We start from the raw sequence: 18,962 nt of genomic DNA, 5'->3' as shown, positions 1-18,962 counted from the left end.
AAATGTTTGGTAAAATTCACCTGTGAAGCCATTTGGTCCAGGGCTTTTGCTTGTTGGGAGTTTTTTTTTTTTTTTTTTTTTTTAATTACTGCTTCAATTTCATTTGGTGTAATCTGTCTATTAGGATTCTGTGATTATTCCTGATTTATTTTTGGAAGATTGTATGTTTCTAGAAATTTATCCATTTCATCCATGTTGTCCAGTTTGTTGGCATATAACTGTTCACAATATTTTCTTACAATCCTTTGTATTTCTTTGGTGTCAGTTGTTATTTCTCCTCTTTCAATTCTGATTTTATTTATTTGGGTCCTTTCTCTTTTTTTTATTGATGAATCTGGTTAATGGCTGGTCAATCTTTTTTATCTTTTCAAAGAATCAGTCTTGGATTCATTGATCTTTTGTATCATTTTTTAGACACTTTTTCATTTATTTTTGCTCTGATCTTATTTCCTTCCTTCTATTCACATTGGGCTTTATTTGTTGCTCCTTTTCAAGTTCCTTTAAGTGTGGAGTTAGATGGTTTATTTGAGCTTTTTCTTATTTTTTTGAGATAGGCCTGTAATGCTATGAATTTCCCTCTTAGGATTGCTTTCCTAGTGTCCCACAGATTTTGGATTGTTGTGTCCTCATTTTAATTTGTTTCAAGGTATCTTTTAATTTCCTCCTTGATCTCGTTGTTGACCCACTCATTGTTTACTAACATGTTATTTAGCTTCCATGCGTTTGCATGTTTTTCAGTGTTCTTCTTGTGGTTGATTTTTAGTTTCATAGCATTGTGGTCAGAGAAGATGCTTGCTATGATTTCAATCTTAAATTTACTGAGACTTGTTTTGTGTCTTAGCATGTGGTCTATTATAGATAAAGTTCCATGTGCACTTGACAAGTATGTATATTTTGCTGCTTTGGATTGAAACACTCTGAAGATATCAATTAAATCCATTTAATCTAGTGTGTTATTTAAGGCTGCTGTCTCTTTGTTGATTTTCTGCCTGGAAGTTTCATCCACTGAAGTCAATGGGATGTTAAAAATCCCCAACTATGGCTGTATTTCCATTGATCTCTCCTTTTATGTCCATGAAAATCTGCTTTACATATTTAAGTGCACCTGTGTTGTGTGCGTAAATGTTTACTAGGGTGGGTTACATCCTCTTGTTGGATTGTTCCCTTTATCATTATGCAGTGTTCTTTGTCTCTTATTATAGTCTTGGTTTTAAAGTCTGTTTTGTCAGATACAAGTACTATTATCCCAGCTTATTTTTCTTTTCCAATTGAATGACTTACCTTTTTTCAACCCTTTACTTTTAGTCTGGTGTATCTTTTGATCTGAGATGGGTATCTTGGAGGAAGCATATACATGGGTCTTGTTTTCTTATCCATTTAGCTACCCTCTGTCTTAGTTGGAGCATTTAAGGCATTTATATTGAAAGCGATTATTGATAGATATGTATTTACTGCCATTTTGTTGTTACACTATTTTCCTCTGGTTTTTTTTTCTTTCTCTTTTTCCTTTTCTTCTTCTTAAAGCAAGCCCTTTAACATTTGTTGCAGTATTGATTTAGTGTTAACAAACTCCTTTAGTTTTTTCTTGTCTGGGAAGTTTCTTTTCTCTCCTGTGAGTTTAAATGAGAGCCTTGTTAGGTAAAGTAAACTTGGTTGTAGGTCCTTGCTTTTTGTCACTTTCAATTTTTCATGCTACACCCTTCTGGCCTGAAATGTTTCTGATGAGTAATCAGAGGACAATCTAATTGGTGCTCCCTTGTGAGTAGCTAGCTACCTGCTTTTTGCTTGTGGCTTTTAGGGTTCTCTCCTTATCTTTAAGCCTTGTCATTTTAATTATGATGTATCTCAGTGTAGGCCTCTTTGGGTCCAACTTGTTTGGGACTCTGAGCTTCCTGGTCTTGTGTGACTTTTTCCTTCACCAGATTAGGGAAGTTTTTGGTTATTATTTCTTCAAATAGGTTCTCAATCCCTTGCTCACTCTCTTCTTCTGGTATTTCCATGATGCAGATGTTGTTACGCTTCATGGTGTCCAAGACATTTCTTAAGCTCTCCTTTTTTTTAAGTTCTTTTTTCTTTTTGCTGTTCTGCCTGATTGTTTTTTTTTTCTACCTTGTCTCCCCAAACACTCATTCAATACTCTGCTTCATCTAACCTACTGTTTATTTCTTTCAGTATATTATTTATCTCAGATACTGCATTCTTTATTTCTGACTGGTGCTTTTTTATGGTTTCTATGTCTTTTTGCATGCTGTTGAGTAATGTTATAATCATTACTGTAAATGCTCTATCTGATAAATTGCTTACTTCCATTTCACCTAGTTGTTCTTGAAAATTCTCTTGTTCTGTCATTTGGGGTCTATTTCTTTGTCTTCCCATTTTGGCTGCTGCTTTGTGTTTTCCACTTTAGATGATAAACTAAGCAGCTGTTAGTCAAATCAGGTGTTGATCTAATCTGTCTGTAATCAACAGTCAGGCTTAAGCACCACTGGGCAGGGCTATTACTTCCCCTCAGACATATGCCATTCAGAGAGGAGTACTCTGCCTCAGAGAGATGGCTCCTGCAGTATGATAGATGACTCAGCACATGTATCCTGGCAGCTCTTTCCTCAGTTCTCTCCCCAGAGCCACTAACCCCAGACTCTCCCCTCCAGCATCTTTAGTCCATTCTTTCCTCCTTTTTCTGGCACCCAGGGTAAGTAGTGGCAAAGAAATTTTGTGCTTTGTCCCTTTAAAAGGCTCTCTGCATCTCCAGCTGTCCTCCCTGGCTGACAGAACCCCTACTGCTTTTCACAGCTAGAAAAGCTGTGAACACAACTATCTGGGTTCCTTTCCAGCTCTGGTGGTGTAGGCTAGGGAGGCCAGCTTGGGGTTTAGACCCCACACTTCTCAGGGGGAACCCCTCAGCTGCTGAAATATTCCTCTGGCACTTCAGCTGCCACATGTGGGAGCCCAGCCAGCCCTCTCGAGTCTCCTCTGGACTGCCTACCAGTCACATTGTGCTGAAGTGTTTTTTTCTGTCTGTCCATAGTTGTAAAGCTTCTCTCCAGCTAGTGTTCAGTTGGTTATTCAAGATAATTTCTCTACAATTTAATTGTAATTCCAGATTGATCCTGGGAGAAGGTTAGTGTAGCTTTTACTTACCCCTCCACTATCTTGTATCTCAAGAACTGAATTTTTATCTATAGAAATATTATAATAAAGATAGAAAGAATAATATAATCTAATTCCCAGCCATTGCACAGGTATAATAGAAAATACAGTATTTGTATGCCTATAATTTATATACATTTCCTGTTTAATCATAATTTAAAGAACAGATGCTGCTTTGTGATGAATTTTCATTTTTACCTGGGAAATCTTGTTTTTCAGAAATTTTGTTCTCTAATAAATTGATGAACATATGGCAAACATTTTGAACTCCTTTCTGAATAATATTCTACAAATAACACTACTATTCAACATATTACTTCTAGTAGGGGAGAAGGGTTTTCAGGAACTACTATAAAGGACACATGGACAAAACCAAGGGGTGGAAGCAAGGGAGGGAGGTGGGTTTGCCTGGGGTTGGGGAAAGTGGTAGGGAGAAAAAAAAACATTACTTTTAGTAAATGCTCTTTAATATCACTTTATAAAAATTCCCCATTAGATGGTTTACTTACCATCTTTTGAGATAATTACATATGAATGTTGAAGTGATATGGAATTTGATGATGGTGGCAACTGAGAGTTCATTTGTGTTATAATAGGAAATCTTTTGATATCTATTTCCTTTAAAATTATTTAAAATATAAACACACACAGGTGATATATACACACATACAAACACACACATACATATATGTTATACATCCATAATTTTTCTTACTCTGAAATATATACTTATGTGTGTGTACCCTATATACACACATATGTACATGTATAAATGTTTCCAGGTAAGAAAAGTCTGCAATCTATAATGTTTCAACACACAAGCATAAGAATATAAGAAAAACTTGACCTTATACTGAACTCAGCAATTCTGAATTAAGTGTTCAGAATAAACCTTTCTTAGTAGCCTCTTAACCTTTCATCCAAAACAAATAACTTATAACAAAAAGGAAAATATATTAACTTTATTAATTTTTTAAGTTCCCTGAATATTTTCTGGAGGAAGGTGAGACTCTAATTTGGGGGGTTGGGATGGGAGGGTCAGGAAATGGAGAAGAAGAATGAGCAAATCTTTGGTTCTTATTTGCAGGCTGTTTCTTTAAAAAAATGAAGTTAATTACACCTTTTATATAATTGAGAAAATCCTACTGGGAAAGATAACAGCTCTATGAAAAGTTAATCATTCAATCTTAAATTACTTTTAAAGTTGCAAGATGCCTGTTTCTACATAAGCTTCCCTAGTTTCAATTCATATACATATTTGTTTACTCAGTAACTTAATAACTAGGTAATGCAGGCCTATTAGTTGCCAGAGGTTGGCCTGAACCTTGGGAGTACAAAAAATGAGAAATGCTTGGGAGTGGACAGCCTAGAGAAGAAACAGACAAGAGTGTGAAAAGTGAAGTCTTTTCTTAGAAAGGGATCTCTGAATTATTATGAACTTCCATTGCTAATTTTATTCATTGAATTAATATAGAACAGACCTTCAAAATTCAACACAGTTTTAGAGCAGGAAAGACAGCAAATTCACTGAAACGCTTTCATGAGTGAGTGAAATGTCTTTTTTGATATATAGTTGTCTTTTATTTTTGTAAGTTATTTGTTGTTGTTGTTGAAAGTCCTTAATGTAGTGGAGGTATGCCTTCTAACTCATTTCCAAGGTTTCTTTGGCTGCATTGTTTTGTGGGCCTTATCCTGAGATAAAATCACTTGATAGTCTTGCTAAATTTGGTAAGCCAACACAAGCCATCAGTACCCTATCTCTGCCCTTGAGTTTTTCACAACACAGCTTTGGTTTTAATTTTATACGTAATCTGGAAAAAGCTCTTAAAATGCCTCAAAAACTCTATGGTAAAGTAAAGACAGCAGGCCTAACAGGACTGTGGATCATGTTCAGCTTCTAGGATCAAGCTCCACTTAGTAGAATCTACACATTTGCCTCTACGGACTCCTTCCAGCAGCAGATTAGCACAATTTTCTGTGGACATCACTTGGAGCATTGCTGTTCCCTAGCCCTGAGGGTTAAAGTCCAGTTCAACACTGAGGGAGATTCTATTGGGATGTTAGCAAAAAGTGGTAGCCTAAAGCCAGACACTTCCCAGGGTTGGTCCCTTTCGTAGGTCTGTGTAAATAAAGTACAAAGTTGTTGACGGTGCTTTTTGAGAGTGCCATGATTTAGTCAGTCATCTAAGGTGATAGGCCTATGGAGTATGCTATTCCTCCAATACTTTGGATTTATAGGATCTGTGAGCTGAATATATATCAAGACCTTCCTTATAGTAGATGAAAAAAAATACTCTGCTATTCTTAGGAGGCATGCCCCATTCACAGTCTTTAGCTCAAAAGATTTACCATTGATCTCAAACTGTTTCAATAGAGGGCTATATTCATAAAGACCCAAGCAAAGAAGGCTTTCCAGGCAATGGCCACCACTGTGATGAACACTCCTGTTGTTTCACAGACCCATCACACAAAGGCCTAGCTGATAATAAGAGGTAAGTCTAATTTGGTTTATTTCCATTTCAGAACCAGTAATTGTGTTGTCCACTTGCCTTATGATATTGGCTTCAAGATCTCTGAGGCCTTGGTTGAGGTCTTTGGCCCAAATCTTCTGGATCTTGATGGAATGAACAAACACTAACACAAGAAGTTGCAGCTCATGTAGCTGAAGAGGTACATCTGGATTGTCATGAAGAGTATCGTGGAGGCATCGCATCCACATGTAGAACACTGGAGATGATGGTAGTGGCTGTGAGGTAAATCCCCGGCAATGTCTTTTTTTAAAAAGGATTAACTTTAAAAAGAATATTTGTGTAGTGCTTTGCAATTACTGAAAGCAGACTTTTTAAATTAAAAAATGTACAGAAACCTTATATTGGACTGTAGCTAAAATTCACTGCTATTATCAGTTATTTATTTATTAGATATTATAACTACAGCATCTATCTAGTTCTTAAGGGAGATGCCCCCTTGTTTTTAGTCTATTTCTCCTTTTAATTCTGTAAGTTTTTGCTTCATACATTTTGATGTTTTTTTAGGTGCATAAATACAAGGAAAGAGTAGGCTTACAGTTGTGAGTAAGCAGAACAGTTTACTCATGTATCATTATTTATTAATCATTATATTATTTATTATTAACCTACTTCTGCCCACACCTGTACTTAAAATTATATCTTCTTTTGTTAATATGTAATAACCTTCTTTATCTCTAGTAAACATTTTTTTTAGTTTGAAAAAAATGGTTTAGTTTGAAAAATAACTGGTATTAATATACTCACCCCTGCTCTTTTGGTTACTGTTTGCATGGAAATATTTTTTTCTATCATGTTACTTTCAACCTGTTTGTGTCTTTGAATCTCACATGAGTTTCTTGTAGTTGGGTCATGTGTTTTTATCCCCTAGGCCAATCTCTATCTTTTGATTGGAGAGTCTAATTGATTCACATTTAAAGTAATTACTAATAAGGAGGGATTCACTTCTGCTATTGTTTATTTGTTTTACATCTGCCTTTCCTTTTCGGTCTCAATTCCTGCATTACTGTCTTCTTTTGTATTTAGTTGCTTTTTTTTTGTAGTGAAATGTTTAAGTTCCTTTCTCATTTCCTTTTCTGTAAATTTTGTAGCTCATTTCATTTTTTAAAAACCCTCACCCAAAGATATGTTTATTGATTTTAGAGAGAGAGGAAGGGAGAGAGAGAGAAAGAAACATTAATTGGCTGCCCCCTGAAAGTGCCTTCACTGGGGATCGAACTTCTTGTGTATGGGATGATACTCCAACCAAATAAGCCACCTGTCCAGGGCTATAGCTAATTTCTTTGTGATTACAATGCATATTACATTTAACGACCTAAAGTTATAACACTCTAATTTCAACTTAAAACAGCGTAGCTTTAATAACATACAAAAACTCTGCTCCTTTACAGCTCCATCTCCACCCCTTTTAATTGTCTTTATATACTGTGAAGTCTCAAAACATAAACTAATAATTCTTTAAAATGGATTTGTCTCTTAAATTATATGGAAAACAAGATTTGGAGTTAGAAAGCAAGGTTTCAGTATACTAGCTTCTATACTAGTAACTTTTTTAAAAAATGTATTCGTTTCTTAAATCAAAAAGAAAACAAAAATACAGTTACAAACCATTGTTATAATAATACTAGTTTATATAATTACCCATGTATTTATCTTTATTGAGATCTTTATTTTTCCACATGGCTTCTAGTTGCTGTCTGGTGTCCTTTCATTTCACCTTGTGAGAAGCCCTTGAGCATTTCTTATAGGGCAGGTCTAGTAATCACTGACTTCCTCAGCTTATGTTTATCTGGAATGTCTTAATTTTTCTTTTACTTTTAACAGGAAATTTTTCCAGATATAGAATCCCTGGTTGACAATTTTTTTTCTTTTAGCACTTTAAATATACTGTCCCACTGTCTTCTGGTCTCCAAAGTTTCTAATGCAAAATCTGGTCATAGTCTTATTGCAGATCTCATGTATATGACAATTTGCTTTTCTTTTGTTGCTTTTAAGATTCTGTCTTTGCCCTGGCTGGCGTAGCTCAGTGGATTGAGCCCGGGCTGTGAACCAAAGTGTTGTAGGTTTGATTCCCAGTCAGGGTACATGCCTGGGTTGCAGGCCATGACCCCTAGCAACCGCACATTGATGCCTCTCTGTCTGTCTGTCTGTCTCTCTCTCCTTTCCTTCCCTCTCTAAAAGTAAATAAATAAAATCTAAAAAAAAAAGATTCTGTCTTCGTCTTTTGAAAGTTTGATTATAATATGTCTCAGTGTGGGACTTCTTGAGTTCATCTTACTTGAAGTCATTGGATTTTTTGGATATTTATATTCACATCTTTCAGCAAATTTGGGAAGTTTTTAGCCATTATTTCTTCATATAGACTCTCTCCTCCTTCTGGGACTCCCATGATGTGTTCTCTTAATGGTGTCCCATAAGTCCTTTAGGCTCTGTTTGCTTTTCTTCAGTCTTTTTTCTTTCTGTTCCTTAGACTTGAAAATTTCCACTGTCCTATCTTCAAGTTTGATGATCCTTTCTCCTGTCTGCTCAAATCTCCCTTTGAATCCACCTAGGGGATCTTTCACTTCAGTTATTATACTTTTCAACTTCAGTTCTTTTTCATTTCTTTTTAAGTTTTCTCTTTAGCAATATTTTCATTTTATTTACACATCATTTTCTTGACTTCCTTAATATCTTCCTTTGTTTTTTAAACATTTTTTCTTTAGTTTTTTGAACATCTTTAAACAGTTATTTTAAAGTTTTATATAGTATATCTGCCATTAGGTCTTTTTCAGGGACAACTTCTGTTGATTAATTTTTTTCCCACAAATGTGTCATACTTTCTTGTTTCTTTGTATGCCTTGTGATTTTTTGTTGAACACTGGACATTAGAATCTAATAATGTGATAACTTTGGAAATCAGATTCTCCATTTTCCCCAGGGTTACTATCTTTTTATTTTTATTTTTAAAATTGCTGTAGGCTGTTTCTGTACCATGGATCAGACTGAGGTATAAACTTATGGACGTCTCACGTAGTTTCTGTGTCTCTCCCTAGGCATGCATGGTCACTTTCTAATTATCCCCTCATATGCAGTAGTTGATTCTAGTTCTAGTGTTTAACGTATGGCTCCCAAAATGGGGAAAAGCAGAAAATGAAGGTGAAAAAAAGACTACCAGCCCTGTAAATTGCTTAAGTGACTTCAGCTAGAGGGCAACAGTCTTGCACCAATGGGGGGAGGTGCAACGATAGCTGACTGCCTCTATTTTGGCACCTCTGTGGTCAGAAGAAGCAATCAGCTATCAGAGCACAGATCCCTAGTATCTATAAGATAGGCTCCTTTTTTCCCATCCTGTCTCCCACAAGCTGTGTGCAAGCTGCTCCAGGAACATATGTGCATCTGCCTGACATGGGCTGAGAGTAGGTATCTACTAATGGTTGAAATTGACCACAATTTACCTTCCAAGTCTTCCCTTGGAAGCTGCAAGACCTCAACAGACTCCAGAGTTCTAAAACAGTTACATCAGACAGATTCTGCCAGTGCAATTTTTATCTAAATAGGGAGACAGATTCTTGGTATTTCCTATTCCACCATCTTCTCAGAATCCTCTGCCAACAGTGATACATATTTGATACTTTATTAGTCTTTGGGTTTTTATAATACATGAAAACAACATTTCCAAAACTTAGTTTTACAAAGTCAAGAATTGAGGGGAAATTTATTTTACCTTTTTGCTTGTTTGTTTATACTATAAATAATAACAACTGGGGGAAAAAGCAAAATTACTTACCTAGCTTTAAAAGATATACTTCATTTCATTAGGGATGCAATAATTAGATTTGCTTTTCAAATCAGATTTAAGAATGCCTTTCATAGCTACCAGCAGCAGAACATGCCAGATAAATATTAAAAAGAGTCTATAAATACATTCTTCAGAAACAAAGAGTACTTCAGTGAAATGAAAATTCTTACTCCTGCCAAGTGGCTAGGAAAAGAGCTTTCTATAAGTATGCACATACCAATTTAAGGGGTTACTTCACACAATGGCAGAACTCAAGGACAAGAGGACAGCTCACTACACCCCCTTGTGGCCACACCCAAATGTTTGTAAAGTTTTTGAATCAGAAGAATAACCCACATGGTAAGAGGTAGAGATTTAGATTTCAGAAGGTCAAATAGCACAAGAGGTACAGTTTCAGTGTGTTCAGTTAGAACCTGTTTTTAATACATGGAAAGCTCTACTTTTATAAATCAAACACATATAATATTATGAATATATCAACTCCTAGTCACAATGGACTTTTTTCTTTTCCACTTAAACAAAATTTTTTTAACCCTCACCTGAGCATATGTTTATTGATGTGGGAGAGAAGGAACGGGGGAGAGACAGAAACACTGACATGAGAGAGAAACATCCATCAGTTACCACCCATACATGCCTGGACTGGAAATTGAACCTACAACCTAGGCATATACCTTGACTGGGAATCGAACCTGCAACCTTTTGGTGTATGGGACAATGCTCCAACCAACTGAGCCACCCAGCCAATCTCCACTTTGTTTTTTAATTAAAGTACAATGAGATACCATTTCAACAGTCATTAGGATATCCACTATCCAAAAAACCCAGAAAATAACCAGTGTTGTTAACATTGTTAACAATGTCTTCAGACATTGAAACCCTTGTACACTGTTGATGGAAATGTAAAATGGTACAGTATGGTGGGCCCTCAAAAAATTAAAAATAGAATTACCATATGATCCACAATTCTCTGTGTGTACTCAATTAAAAGCAGGGTCACCAGAAATTTGTACACCCATGTTCATAGCAACATTATTCACAATAGCCAAAAGGCAGAAACAACCCAAATGTCCATTAACAGGTGAGTGGATAAATAAATTGTGGCATATGCTTACAAGGAAATACTATTCAGCCTTAAAAAGGACAAACATTCTGACACATGCTATAACATGAACAAACCTTGAGGACATTATGCTAAGTGAAATAAGCCAGTCACAAAAGGACACACATTGTATGAGTCCATTTATATGAGGTACCTATAGTAGTCAAATTATCAGCGATGAAAAGTAGAATGTTGGTTGCCAGAGCTGAGTTAAGGAGAGGCTGGGGAGTTTCATTTAATGACAACAAAGTTTCAGCTTTGGAAGTAAATTATTCTCTAGGTTAAGATGTTTTTTAACTAGAACATATACTGAGGTAGAGTACATCTGTCTTCTTTTCACAGCCAAAAGATGGGCAATGTAGTACATTTATCATCCTTATATTTAAATGCACAAATTATTTCACTAAATAGGCTGGAATTAAATGAAGTAATATCTCAAAAGCAAAACATAAACAGAGCAAATACAAGATCAAAGAAACTTGATGAGGTATCAGAGACACAGATCTGGAGTAAAGATTTTTTCACAATGAATTAGTAACACAATACCATGGTGAAACTGTATCTTACACAAAGACATGCCCTGATTCGTTTCTAGTAAAGCTATCATTTCTAGTATACATATCAACATTATTCTCCTTCATTCATTCCATAAACATTTACTAATGCTAACCACAGGCTAATTGCTGTAGATACTGAGATAAAAGACACAGTCACTGTCCTGATGCTGCTGTCAGATGAGGAAATAATTGCCCTCCTCTAGCCATTTGCTTGCAACAGCTTTCTGGAGAGTTGTCCTGTCTCCTGTCATACTGTTACTTCAGGTTTTTTCCTGGCAGTCATGTCATTCTTCTAGACACAGATAAATTCAATCAAAACTCCTCTGCTTGTAAGATATAGACAATTATCTTCTTATTGCCCCTGAAACACATTAGCACCTACTTCCAGACTTCTGAGGATTTCCTTCCACTCTCCCATGGTTCTATATTTGGAATGCTCTTCTTTTCTCCTGTCTAAAGCCCATTCATTCAAGACCTGGCTCTTCCTAAAAATAAATAAATAAATAAAAATAAAAAAGACCTGGCTCCTTGAAGAGATTTTCTGAGACTCTGCTGGCCCACATTGCTCTTTCTCTACCCCATCTGCTGCAAACTTTGTTCTCAGTGCTGGGTTTGAAGTACCTTTAAGAAAATAATACGTTTTGAAAGGTGAAGAACCTTTTCGACAAGACAGTGAGTAATTCTTTATGTCTATAAAAGACTTAAGAGGAAGAAAGTAGGTTTAAACACAGGAGAGGTTTTGAGTTGAACATGAAAAATAACTTCACACTGAGTTATTAAAAATATAAAAATTGGCAACAAATATATATATTGCCTGAGTTGGGGGGGCATAAAAATCGTACTGAATGGCTTAAGCATTTGTTTGTCTTAAAAACAACCATACAGTTTCTCCAAGATCTTTGAGACTATGTTATTTTACAATGCTATAAATTGCTGCTGACCCATGGCTACTGTGCTGTACACCTGAGACCAATACAAAGAAATGCTGAAGAGGAACTGTAAACTGAAAAAACAAAATGCCTAAAAAAATTGCTGACCCCAAAGACAATTTCCTAAACATCATTCCTTTCTCTTCACTTATACAATTCTTAGGTTAGAGTTGGTATACATAGGAATATACAAATTCTACCATAATTAATATATTGCTGTTCTAAATTTTGATCTAAAGTACTTTGTTTTCTATCACAACCATTCATCTTTTTAAAAAGATGTCTTGTGATGTATCATAGAATTATACCCCTGAAACCTATATAATTTTATTAACCAATGTGACCCCAATAAATTAAAAAAAGATGTCTTGGGATTTCAAAAATTTATTTCACTAGCATATTTTTGTTCATTTTTATTTATTATCTTACAATTTTATTAGGTTGACTCATATGAGATAGCTGTTTATAGGTTAAAATGATTGAATATTGGCATGTTTTATGGTTTAGTTTTTATAGTTACCTCTTGGCAGTTCCCCAGTCAGCAAAGTGGGTCATCACACAAGAAGAAGAAAAGCTATGTGTTAAAAAATATGCAGAAGGAAGACTGGCATTGAATTTCATCCATTTATCTTTTGATCAAAAAAGCAATGATGCACAACTTGATTTTTAGTTCTGTAATTATGTTAGATTTTTACACCTATCTTCTGAGAAAAACAAAGTATTGTCAGAATATAAATGGGATAAAAGAGCTTGTTTGTTTGTTTTTAAATTGTAATAAAATACACATAACACTTCTGTCAACTATCCTTACCCTCCGTGTATCTAGACTTTTTCTCTTCCAAAACTGAAACTCTGTACCCATTAAATAATAACTCCTTATTCTTCACTCTATCTCTGAGAATTTGCCTATTGTAGGTACCCCATATAAGTAGAGTAATACAATATGGATCCTTTTGTGACTGGCTTATTTTACTTAGCATAATGTCCTCAGGGTTTGTCCATGTTGTAGCATATGTCAGGATTTTCTTCTTTTTAAGGTTGAATAATACTAATCTGTCACAAGCATGTGCCACATTTTGTTTACCCACTCATCTGTTCATGGACACTTGGCTGTTGTGAATAGTGCTGCAATGAATGTGAGTGCATGAATTTCTCAATACCCTGTTTTTAATTCTTTTGGGTATATAGCCAGAAGTGGAATTGCTGTATCATATGGTAATTCTATTTTTAATTTTTTGAAGACTCATCATACTTAACCATTTTATATTCCCACCAATAGTGAACAGGGTTTAAGCTCTTTACATCCTCAACAACACTTGTAATTTGTGTGTGTGGGGGGGAGGATAGTGGACATCCTAATGAGTGTGAGGTGGTATCTGATAGTTTTGATTTACATTTCCCTAATGATTAGTGATGTTAAACATCTTTTCATGTGCTTACTGGCCATTTGTTTATTATTGTCTTCTTTGAAGAAATGTCTATTCAAGTTCTTTGCCCATTTTTTAATTGAGGTTGTGTTATGGTTAATTTTGTCTCAGCTTAACTGGGCCACAGGGTGCCCAGATATTTGATTAAATATTATGTCTCTGAGGGCTTTTCTGGATGAGATTAACATTTAATCAGTAGTTTGAGTAAAACAGATTGCCCTCTCCAAAGTGGGTAGGTAGAGAAGAATTTACTTTCTCTGCCTGACAGTCTTTGAGCCAGTACATTGGTTTTCTTCTAACTTCAGACTTAGACTCAGACTAGAATTTTCACTATCAGCTTTCTGGGGTCTCCAGCCTGCATTTCTTGGGACTTTCCAGCTTTCATAATGGTGAGCCAATTCCTTAAAAAATGTATCTATGTATTTCCGATTGATTCCATTTCTCTGGAAACCCTGACTAATATAGATTTTGGTACTGAGAAGTAGGGTACTACTATAATGAATACCTCAAAATGTGGAAGTGACTTTGGAATTGGATAATGAGGTAGAGGCTGGAAGACTTTTTAAAAAAGATTTTATTCATTTATTTTTAGAGAGGGGAAAGGAGGGGGAAAGAGAGGGAGAGAAACATGGATGCCAGAGAAAAACATTGATTGGTTACCTGTCACATGCCAACTAGTGACCTGGCTCACAACCCAGGCATGCACCCTGACTGGAAATGGAACCAGTGACCTTTCAGTTTGTGAGATGATACCCAACCCACTGAGCCACACCAGTCAGGGCAAGGCTGGAAGAACTTTCAGGTACATGCTAGAAAAAGCTGAGATTGCCATGAAGGGAGTATTAAAAAGTAATTCTGGTGAGAACTCAGAATGAAAAGAGGAGAGCTGGAAAAAAAGCCCTCCATATTCTTAGAGTACATAATAATCATGAACAGAATGTTGGCAGAAATATGTATAGTGAAGGTCATTCTGATGAGGTCTCATACAAAATGAAGATGTTACTAGACATGAAGGAAAGGCAATCCTTGTTATAAAGTAGCAAAGGAGCCCTGGCTGGTGTGGCTCAGTTGGTTGGGTATCATCCCAAAGAGTGAAGGGTTGCTGGTTGAATTCCAGATCAGGGCAAAATGTCTGGGCTGCAGGTCTGGTCCCTGGAGGGGGTGCATACAAGGAGCAACAGATCAATTTTTCTCTCTCACCTTGATGTTTCTTTCCCTCCCTTTCCAAGGAGGGAAGGAAGGAAGGGAGGGAGGGAGGGAGTGTGGGAGGGAGGGAGGAGGGGAAAGAAAGAAAAAGAAAGAGAGAAAGAAAGAGGCAAAGGACTTGGCTGAATTGTGTTAGTATTTTAGGGTCTTGTGGAAAATATAGCTTGTGAGTGATAAAACTGGATATTCAGCTCAGGAAATTTCTAAGCAACGTGCTGAAGAAGCAGCCTAGTTCCTTCTAACTCCTTATGATAAAATACAAGAAGAGAGACATGAACTGAAGGTGTTGTGAAGCAAAAAAGAACTAAAAAAATTTGGAAAAATTTCAGCTTGTCCGTACTGAAAAAAAAAAAAAAATGAGGGTATACTCTGAAGAGAATACCAAGAGTGTGTTGACCAACCACTTGTAAGGAGATTAATGTGGGTGTGTACCACAGCACTAACTGCCCATTTCAATAGAAGCTAGGATTGGGATTATACCAGCAGAAATACTGCCAGCTGAGACTAAAGGAAGCAAAGAAAATGATTCAAAATGAAAGAATATGAACATGCAATATTCTTCAAGAAAAAGGAAAAAGGAAAAAGGACCCTAAAGATAATTCAGAGATTATCAAGGCTGCTATATCCACCACAGGGCTAGAGTGCAAAGGCCAAGGGCCAAGGCTGCCTCTTCCTTAGTTTCAAAGGGTGGTAACACTGCCCAGCAGAATGCCATGTGGGTCAGCTCTTGGAGAACACTCCAAGGGAGTCAGAGGTGCAGGGCTACCCCCATGGAAATGACACCACCACTCTAGTAACTCCTGAAAGGACCACAGCTCCAGTGGATTCAGAAGGCAAAGTCTTGAACCAAAGAGGATTATTTTTGAACCTTAAAAGCTAATGGAATTTGCCTTGCTAATTAAATTTTGGACTTACTTGGGGCCTGTCACCTATCCTTTCTTTCCTATTTCTCTCTTTTGGAATGATAATTCTGTTCTATGACTGGCCTGCCATTGTATTTTGAAGTGTAAAACTCATCTGGTTTCACAGGTTCATAGATAGAGAAGAATTTGTCCCCAAGTCTCACCCATATCTGATTTAGATGATATTTAGATGAGACTTTGGACTTTGACATCTAGAGTTGATGCTAGAATGAGTTAAGACTTTTGGGGCTGTTCAGATGAAATGAATATAGTTTGTATGTGAGAACATATATTTGGGGGGCAAGGGTGGAATGTTATGGACTGAAAGTGTGTCCCCTTCAATTCCATACATTGAAGCCCTAACTCCAATGTGATAATATTTGGAGATGGGGGTCTTTGGGAAGTAATGAAGGTTAAATGATGTCATGAAGATGGGGCCCCCACAACAGGATTAGTGGCCATATAAAAAGAGGAAGAGACCAGCTGAGGACACAGCAAGAAGTCAGCTAGCTGTCTATAAGACAGGAAGAAGGCTCTCATGGGAACTGAATCTGCTAGCACAATGATCTGGGACTTCCCAGCTTCCAGAACTGTGAGAAAAAAATGCCTGTTGTTTAAGTGACTTGGCCTATGGTGTTTTGTTACAAGAGCTCAAGCCAACTAAGACAGGTTTATTGTGTCTTTTTGTTTGTGTCTTTTGTTGTTGAGTTGTAATAGTTCTTTTAACATTCTGGACCTAAGACCTATATATGATTTTCAAATATTTTCTCCTATTCTCTGGGTTGCCTTTTCATTTTTTTTTTAAAGGTATCATGGTTTGGGCTAATTATATTAAAAGATTACTTTTAACTTACGACTTTTGCAATAAATGGTATTTGGTTAAAATAAGAGATCATTAATGCAACATCTTCTTTAATACCTGGAACTGGCATTAGTTTAATAATATGCTATTTACTATTTAGTTCCCTACCACAAACCACAATTGAACCACAAACTGACAAGATGAGTTTAGGCATGCTCAAACAAAAGACACTAATTCCACGCTGGTTTATTTTGTGGTAAGTATAATGCCAGACAGAGAATGCCAGGATAGCAGCAAAGCACACAAAAATCAACCTCTTATACACCATCTAGCTCCAAGGAGCATGCATCTGGCACTTAGGAAGAGTTTCTTTGTTTTGGGTCAGACTAATGCAATTGGATTTAGAAATAGCCTGGGAAGCACTCAATGTAATTTTTTGGAGCAACAATTATCTCCATAGATGCCAGGTCAGTTTGTAAAGCTTAACATCAACACAAAGATCTTTAAAACTGGCCTGCTATAAAACTTAAGAATCCTTTGGAATTCTTTTTCATTCAAATGGAAATAAGGTTATGATGCATCTGGTAGGCATTCAGCTCAAATTTCTCCTAGTTTCTCCCTTAACCTTATGCAAAAGAATGACACTTCACTATCAGATCTTCCCTAGGAGACATTAAGCTTAACCCAAAATCTTCGTGATAACCAAGATAGGAAAACTATTGCCAATAACCTCAGTAACTGATGAAAAGGAACTATTAATATTTTAATATTAAGTTGTAGTTTATAAGTGTTGGGAATAAGGAAATTAAGAACTAAATTTAACCTTAGTAAACAAGAACCACATTGTAGCTAAAAAGAAATGATAAAAGAGACAAAGTGCAGTTAAGCAAACATCCTGTGTCGAGCAGATGCTCTCCCCTGGGTAGGCTAGATAAGCAATGTTTTGTAGTTTTAATGAGAAAATAAGAACCTAGCTAGCTAGAGCCAGGAGATTACTAGGTTACTGAACAAACATCCTGCCTTCCCGCCTTATGCAAGAATGCTTGATTTGAAATTCCCATGCGCGGTCTTTGTAAGCGAATTGCTAACTGCCACGTCTGCTTCTTTATAACGCTTGCTTGCCCGCCCCTATATAAGAACGTAGTTGTAAGCGCTCAGCGCTGCTCTCGTTTGCAGCTCCTTGTGGGCACTGTGTCGCTGGACACTTTGAGAGTTCGCCCCTGCGCAGGTTAAACTTGGCCAATAAAGTAACATCTTTGATACCCTGAAAGTCTCTGATATTTGTTCTCGCGTTTGCTGGATGCTACAATAAGAGTGATATATATATATATAAACAAACACTTGATAATTCATTATTAAGGAAGCATTTCCTTCAGACACCTTCTCCATAACGAGCATGCTTATTGTGTCCTTTCTCTGTATTATCTAGAATGGTTCATGTCATTTAGTTCAGAGGGTACAAGTTTGGTAACATTTAAATACCATCCAGAATTTACCAGGATTGTTTCTTGTGGGAGAGGATTGATTTTAAAAACCCCTTAGAGTAGGTAACAGAAATGTTATTATATACTTCCTAGATGTCTCATAGTGTTTTTTCTTTTAATGGCAGGAGGTACTGGTACCCTTATAACAACATTCCATGAAAGGGAGAAAAAAGTGTCATTGTATTTAAAAGGGCTGGGTACATTACTCAGTATATCCTTTGTTTTTAGGAAGTGAAATATTAATTAGTCTGTAGGAACTGCAAAATCTATCAAAATTAATGACAAAAATAAGTACAAAGCTGAAGGCTGAAATGTTCTTCAGTTGATATTTTCCTAAAAGGTAAAGAAAATTTGCTTTTTAACTACCCAAGATAGTTCTGGATACTTGGGTCAAAATTGGACCAATATTGGAATTTTAAAAAAATTTGCATTTTTTAAAAAGCAATCTACCATTTTATTTATTTATTGAGGCATAAGTGACATACAAAATTATGTTAATTTCAGGTGCATAGCATAATGCACTCTACCATTTTAAATCTGAATCAGTAACTAAATTCTTAAAGTAATACTATTTTGAAAGACCAATTAAGCATTTTTAGAAGTCCAGGATAGGCTAGTATGAAAAGAATGAACAAAAATTAGAGAAAAAATCATTAACTATAGAAATGCTACAGGATATGGTCATAGATGTGAAATAAATCAAGCATGACAAATACCATACGATTTCACTTAAATGTGGAATCTAAAGAACAAAAAGATATAAACAAACAAAATAGAAAAAACCCACAGATACAGAGAAGAGACTGAGAAATGACAGGGGAGAGGGGTTGAGGAGCTAGGAGAAAACTGAAGGGATTAGAAAGTACCAATTAGTGGTTACAGAACAGTCACAAAGATGTAAATTGCAGCATAGGGAATATAGTCAACATTGTAATAACTATGCAGGTGTCAGGTGGGTACTTGAAATATCAGGGAGACCACTATGTAAAGTATATTGTTGTCCAATCATAATGCTATATGCTGAAACTAATACAGAATAATATTAAATGTACACTGTAATTGAAAAACAACAACAAAAAGAAATGCTATAGGAT

At 36.1% G+C, this 18,962-nt stretch overlaps 1 protein-coding gene across 3 annotated transcripts in view; it reads right to left on the bottom strand.

The window, feature by feature from the left end:
- The window catches only part of SSH2 (slingshot protein phosphatase 2), a 249,703-nt gene that overhangs the window by 130,349 nt on the left and 100,392 nt on the right, over positions 1-18,962 (bottom strand). The window lies entirely within an intron of this gene.

Source organism: Phyllostomus hastatus, unplaced genomic scaffold (assembly GCF_019186645.2).
Source record: "Phyllostomus hastatus isolate PE091 unplaced genomic scaffold, TTU_PhHast_1.1 phas_contig_210, whole genome shotgun sequence".
Classification (NCBI taxonomy): domain Eukaryota; kingdom Metazoa; phylum Chordata; class Mammalia; order Chiroptera; family Phyllostomidae; genus Phyllostomus; species Phyllostomus hastatus.
This window is presented reverse-complemented; position numbering and strand designations above follow the sequence as displayed.